The sequence below is a fragment of the Choloepus didactylus genome, chromosome 1 (genome assembly GCF_015220235.1).
Source record: "Choloepus didactylus isolate mChoDid1 chromosome 1, mChoDid1.pri, whole genome shotgun sequence".
Lineage (NCBI taxonomy): Eukaryota > Metazoa > Chordata > Mammalia > Pilosa > Megalonychidae > Choloepus > Choloepus didactylus.
In genome coordinates, this window is record NC_051307.1 from 146,523,306 (window position 1) to 146,530,584 (window position 7,279).

Sequence of the window (7,279 nt, forward strand, 5' to 3'; positions counted from 1 at the left end):
GCTTCCTCCCAGCCTCAGTGGTTACTTTCCATCCCATCAATGAATAATTGCCTCCTATTTAATTTATTTCAACACAAACTTTTCCTTCCATAATGAAAAACAAAACAAAACAAAACAAAACAAAAAACAAACAAGGAAAAACCTGTAGTTTGATTTCTCTGTGATTTGTCATGTTCTCATTATATCACACCCCACTACACCACTGAGGCAGGCATAATTTTTCTGTGACTCTTAATTGTCTTTTGGAGCTAGGCTTCAGGGACTTCTGGTGCCACACTGTCGGCTATATTCCTTCCTTCCAATAGAGGGCAGCAGATGACAGGACTCAAGCCATTAAGGTTAACTTCTGTGTTGACAGCTTCTTGGGAGATAAGTGAGAAATAGTCAAGGCGAAGTTGGCAGGATATCACAGCGACTCTGTCATTCAGAAAGGCATATGGTTTATTTGTATTAGTGCAAATTAACAACAGAATGTTTTCCTCTCCTACGAACTTTGGGGGTGCAGAAAATTAACTTCTGCCCCAATCGTTAGGCATTTCCAAGATGTCAATGACACAAATCTACACACTTAGGAAGAGAACTTTCATGAAATAAGGATTCTTTTATAAGACTTGTATACCGTACACTATATATGTTTGGAGATTCTGATTGACTAAAGTTGAGGCAAAGACCGATATAAAGTTGAGATATAAAAGATGAACCATGCTTGTCCTCAAGGTGTATAAAATACAAAAGCCAGATAACATGGTACAAATTGTGTATGCAATTAAGAGGATGTAAAGAAGGGGTGATGAGTAAAGAATATATGAGGGAAATACATTGGAGAGTGAGTCAGGATTTGAGCAAAGTAATGCCCACAGATGAGAGTGGGGTTCTGACAGGAGTTGAAAAATGGGACCCACCGAATCCAGCCAGTAGAAGTATTTTGTTTGGTCAGCAGAATGCTCTAAATTTTTTATAATTTGAATTTCTTTAGTTGGCTGCACTCCTTACCACTCCCTATCATTATAACCCAGTGCTTTTCCTTCCTGGCCCCTGAAGACATTTGAGGCAGCAACTCCTGGCTTAGAGGAATTTGGGGGGTGGGGGGATTGAGAAGGCAAGGGAGAGGCAGCAAACACCCAGGATCCATAACATGAGTCTGTGACCAGAACTGGGAGCAGGAAAATCAGGTGTAGAAGATTGTGTGAGGGTGGAGTGGACCATATATATACCAGGTTGTCTAAGGTTGCAAGGAATTGAGGGAATGGGCTGTGGCGATTTGAGAAGTAGTTAATATTTGGTTCTACCACAGAGAGTGCTACAAGAACTTGAAGAGGAGAGAACCAGGAAGTCCTCGAGGAAGACAGAGTAATCAACCCAGGAAAAGTGCTAGACTGGAGAATCTGTGTCCTGTCCCCTTTAATATCTATTTTCCCTATGGGCTTTGATAACTAGAATTTTTCTGCTGAACAGGAACAGTGAGTCCTGGAGTCAGAATATGATTGATATGTGTTGGTGCTATCCCTCACTGCCACTCCAAACCTCACCATTTACCTGTGTGGTCTCTGAAAAGTTGGGACCTTGAGAGAATCAGCTCTCCATATCTAGGACATGGGTCTCTCCTTCCCCCATTCTAGTAGCACAGTGAGATGTCAATAGACTGTACTGGGGTCAAAGTTGGTCTCATGACTCAGTGGCTGATTGGGGCCAAAGTAATTTAATCTCCTGCACATTGGGTTTCTCATCATGATTTAAAGGGATTGCACATGGCAGCCTCAGAAGATCCCTTTAGCATTAGTTTCCTATGATTTGAGCTCAGAAAAGACAGGCCAAGACCCAACACTCATCAATAAACTAAGCTGCCAACCAACATGTGTGCTATTGAGAAGAGTATTGATGACATTGCTTTATGGAAGGAAAGCATGGGGGTGGGTGGGCAAAAAGTGTGGAGTCTGATAAGATTAGACATGGGTCCCAATTCTAGCTTCGTCCTTTCCTAACTGAGTGACCTCAGGGAAAATTATTTAATTTCCCTGAGCCTTAATTTCATTTGTGAAATGGTGACTCTGGGCTGCGTCTGGTAATTGGAAAATTAAAGGAAACTATTTGTAAATATCTGGCACATCATTCCTATCATCCTCAATTCCATCACTTGTGGAAGTCAGTCCTGTAAGTCTTGAAATCGCGTCTGGGAGAAAGTCTCTAAGTGAGAAGGAATGAAGTCTTAATGGTGCTCCATCAAGGGTCCAACTATATGACAGAACTGTGGTGAACATATGGGCTGATGGTACCTTGATTGACTCAGTTAAAACTCTGAATGGTTAATATGCTGTTTTCAGGCCACTTTGATTGCCACAGCACTTTGCTGTTGCTCTGTCATCAAAAGAATCAAATGAAGAATTGTGTTCAGGATCCAGAGCCTGTTTCAAAAGGAAGTGGGGGAAGTGTGGATTTTGTTGGTGCTGAAGAAGACCCTGGGATGGAGAACTGGCTCTGTCTACCTGCCTCTGAGTCCTGCAGATCCTCACTAGAGCCTTATTCTCTTCACAGACATTTTGTAATCTCCAGCAAAAGCCATGCTTTTCAGCACACCTGAGGCTATGACACACCCCTCCTTAAAAGAGGTCAGATGTAGTGCAGTTGTCTACAGGGAAGGAAGGGAGTTGCGTAGGGAGAAGGCATGGAGCTAGATGATAGAAGAAGCCCTCAGCAGCTGCCTCCGTGATGTCCCAATTTCCTCTAGAAAAGCTAAACTAATAATAAAGTAATCTAATTAACTAGAGAGGCCCATCTTGTTAGACTTTCTCTCATCCTTAGATAAAAATCTGTTTTAGATAGAAATTGGGATGGCTTGTAAGGCATGCTGTTACTAATGTGGCTTCATAATTAGTGGCATAATGAAGAACAATTTTTTTTCTTGAAATGAGGCCTAGGAACTACTTACTAACCTCTACATTTCTTGGTGGCCTGTATGAAACTCATTATAGATTTCTAAGGACAGAAGGCACTTCCTCGAAGGAGGTAAGAGTAGAGCTTAGGAAAGGGTAGGAGAGAGTTCAGGAGTAAGCAAGGAACCCAGAAGAGAAAGGAGTCAATGGCAATTGACTTTTAGGTGGAAGTAAGAGAAGGCGCTCTGGGATTGCTGACAAGGCTGAGGAGAATTTGTCCTGGGAGCTCGAGGCAGGGTCAGGGAGAGGGTGAGGCAAGTGAGGCAGGTAGGGTGCTAAATTTAAGGAGGCACTCACTGTGAAGTTCGTGGGGATGCAGGGTTTGTGCCTGAGAGTTAGTGCCTCCTTAAATAGTGCATCCTAGGTGCCTGGCCCTTGGGGTAGGGTAAAGAGGTAAAACACTCTGGTTTTTCCAGGGCAGTTTCAAATTTGCTTCCTATTTGAGTTTTCAGAGGTTCTGATAAAAATGGAAATAGCACAACTTTGGGAAGAAAATCTCTGGTGAATATAGGCCTTATAATATAGTAAAAATAGAGATCACAGTTTAAAATGTAAACATTTGCCATTTAAGGTAAAAAGGTAAAAAACAAACAAACAAACAAAAAAACAAAGGCAAAAAATTTCCTTTAAATAATTAAGGACTGTTTGTGTTCCAGGTATATGGATGGAGAGCTGAGTTTTTTCCTTCTCCCTTTCATGTCTTCTATCTTCTTCTTTCAACTTTTTCCTTCTATTTCTCCCCTTCTCCTTCCTGCTGTCTGACATAAGGAAGTGACTGCCCTTCTTTTTTTCCTCCTTATTCCTTTGTTTCAATGCTTTCAACAGATTCAGAAGAGGAAAAAAAAAAATCAAATATCTATTCCAAAGCCATTTCATAAACAATACTGGCTCCTTTCTTGGGTACCAGTAGGCAATGAAAAGCACTGTGGGAGGACATCTGTGACAGTATAGTGATGAATTCATGACGATTTGGCAGTGTGGACTTGAAACAGGTCCACTGTGCTTCTCTGCATTTAGCTGAGACCAAACCAGAAGGAGTGCTCATGGGTGCGCTCAGCTGGATACAAGAAATAAAGAGGTTTTCTACTTTGAGATGAAAGGGAAATAATTTGGAAGGAAAAGAAAACCCTCCCCAAACCAGAAGTTTCGTTTGTGTTTGTTTCAGCCAAACTACTTCAAGCCCTGTCATATGCTTCTGTGGACCTCAATTGTTGGGAAAATGTTTTTGAAGTCTTTCAGTTTCTGTTAAACCTTTCCAGAAGTTTATTCCTAAATGAAGGAGTTACTAACACAGCTTTCCACCATTAGGTCATATTCAACATTCTGTACTTCTAAACAACTTGAACTTGTTGAACTAAGTTCCTTTTTTTAAACTTGCGTTTTGAAGTAGTCACATCTCGTGTGAAGTGGATTTTCAGAAATTTATTTTAAAATCTGAAGTTTGAAATTTCCCAGCCACCACTCAAGGAGAAAAAAGAATAACGTGGTTTATACCATTGTTCTTTTTCTTGTTTAAAGCATTTCATGATAAAGAATGTATAGCATATTGCCTAAAGATATGAAAACAGACTTTTAGCTGGAATGGGCATCTGATGTGTGTAGTTGTGGAAAATGTACACCGCCCAACTCAGGGGCCTCCATTCACATTAAAACCATTGCACATCTGTATATTTATTACAACTTCCTGGTAAATAACTTTGAAATGTCTTGGAGAAGAGGATTTTTTCTTTTTTTCCTAGTTAGCAGAAAGGTGCCATAAGATAAAGCAGGGGCCCCGAGTTGACTTATTATTTAAAAACTTCATTTGAAATTAGTCTGGATTGGTTGTATCTTTTTGCACTTAGATTTAGGGTCTTCTTTCCCAACTTGCTGCTAATTCCAAACTGAACAAATAAACAAACCAAAAACACTACAGGGCTATGTGCTTTTGCATTCCTGAATTACCCTGGTTTTCATTTACTTTATCTTGAGATGAAACTGCTTGCTGGTTCCTCTCTTCTGAGTCCTTACTTTATGCAGACACTTTTCTAAGCTCTTGAATGTATATTAACTCATGAATTCTATATTGCTAAGAGATGAGGAAACTGAGCCCAGAGTGGATAAGTAACTTCTCCATGAAAGCACAGCCTGTCAGTGGTGGAGCCAGGATTTGAACTTAGGCAATATGGCACTGAAGTTCCTGTTCCTCATCATTCCATTCTTCTTCTCCTAAGAGTTGGTCTCTTTTCTCTGAAGTCTATGCAATTGTATGAAATCTTATTTTGAACTGCTCTGGCCATTCTCTGCCTGACAGTGGACATCCCTTCTCCAATGACCCACTCAATCACAATCCTCTGGACGCAGTCATTTGGTCCATTGACAGACCTCCTTGAAGAATAGCCTGAATTTGGATCAATTCCCTTAGCCCTGCTCCCCTGCAATCCCAATTTTCTCCCATTCTTTCCTGACCTACAGCTGAGGTCTCAGCATGCCTTCTGGAGGACCCCAACTATGTTATGACAGATAAGAGTAGGAGGGGGTAATTGCTATGTGACCCCTGGGCCCTGGTATGCTGCTGAAGCCAGGAATCCTTACTTTCTCCTTCCCCATTCAGTCTGTCCTCCAACTTCCAGACTTGCCTTGGCAGCCTCCTCCCCTTTCAAGGGACTTATCTTTATATTCTCAGAACTATACATCCCAGCCTAATATACCTAGCACATTGACAGGATTTGTTTCTTTGTATTTGTTTATTCCCTGTCTTGTTCCAGAAAGGATGTAAGAGGGGGTCTCAAATATATGCATATATAAATTCAAAATAATGAGATAAGAAAAAAAAATTAGCAGATGAGAGCAGGACAAGAGGAAAACAAGAGATGAAAAAGTGAGATGAAATCAAGAGTGAGGTTGTACATAATACATGTGCCATGAAGTCCTGCACATTTGCTGGTGACGGGGTCTGGGTAGGTGGGATATGACAGGGCAACTTGGAGAGAAGGAGAGAGAAGGCAAAACAGTGCAATCCAGGAACACAGTGCTTAACTGGATTGACCCTGGAATAAATAGATTTGTAAAATATGTATTGCAGCATTTTCCAGAACATGTTCTAAGAAAAACCAGTTCCATGGAATTTAATAGGGATAAAAAGGACAATGGGGTGATGGTGATGGTTTGTGGTTCAGTAAGTTTGGAAGTCTCAGAGTTAACAAAGTAAGCATGTTTCTTTACTGAAAGATTTTTTCTTAATATGTTCATGTGCACTGTAAGTTTCTAGGAAGGGGATATGGTTAGAGTTAATTCTCGATTTTCTTGACCACAGAGATCTTTCTTTTAGTATCTTAGAGAACACTATGTGCTGAACATACTTTGGGTAGGGAGGTATTAATGGACAAGACAAATGCTTTCCTCAAGAAGTTATTTAAAAGGAAAAGATTACCAAGTTTTACTATATAAATAATAAAAGTCTCTACATGGGAAAAATGCTACAGAAGTCAAGTGACAAACTGGGAAATGTTGACATAAAACAAAAAGCTAATTTCCTTAATATATAAAGAGTTCTTACAAATCAATTTATAAGACCATCAACCCACTGGAAAAATGGATGTTATACAAAAAGAAATAGCAGCAACAAATCTGGATTTCGTACAGAGTGACTTTATTCGGAAGGATTATTGCAAAGGAGGAAAGAAGCTATTGCAATAGAGAGGGTGTGGGGGGTATGGTAGGGGGGTGGCTATTGCAATAGGGAGAATGCTCTGACCCTAAGGTCTGAAAGTGTCTCAAAAGTTAGGCAAAAAGAGTTTTTCTTTTAAAGAAAAGAAAAAAACTGGGTGTAGGGAAATGGGATGAAAGGTTGGTGTGGCCAGGTAATGGATCTGAGAATATTTTATGCTGAAGCAGCCTATTTTCTAGGATGCAACATTAAAGTTCACAGGTCTGGAGGAAGGAGAAAGGCTCAACAAATGTTTTGATTAGCAAGCATTTTGTTCCAGTTGGTCAGTGGGGACAAGCAGTTCAATTGATCATTTATGAGGCAAAGTAAGGGTATGTGGAGGGTCTGTGTCTGGCCTGGTCATAGGTAAACAAGAGGGCAAAGTGAGTCTTATCTAAGTCATATGGGGAAGGGTGGTTCTTTGAATAAGCCATTTGCAGGCATACAAATGGTGGGGGATTTGTTAACCTTCACTGTTTTCCAAGATCTCAGGGCTCAGGTAAAATTCAAAATTATCATGAGCAAAGGACATGAACAGGTAAAAAGAAATACAAATAGTTTATAAGCATGTGAAAAGTATTTATTCTTATACAATGGTAAAATACAACTTAGATTAAAAAATGTTCTACTTTTTTGCCTGCCAATGTAGCAAAGCCTCAGG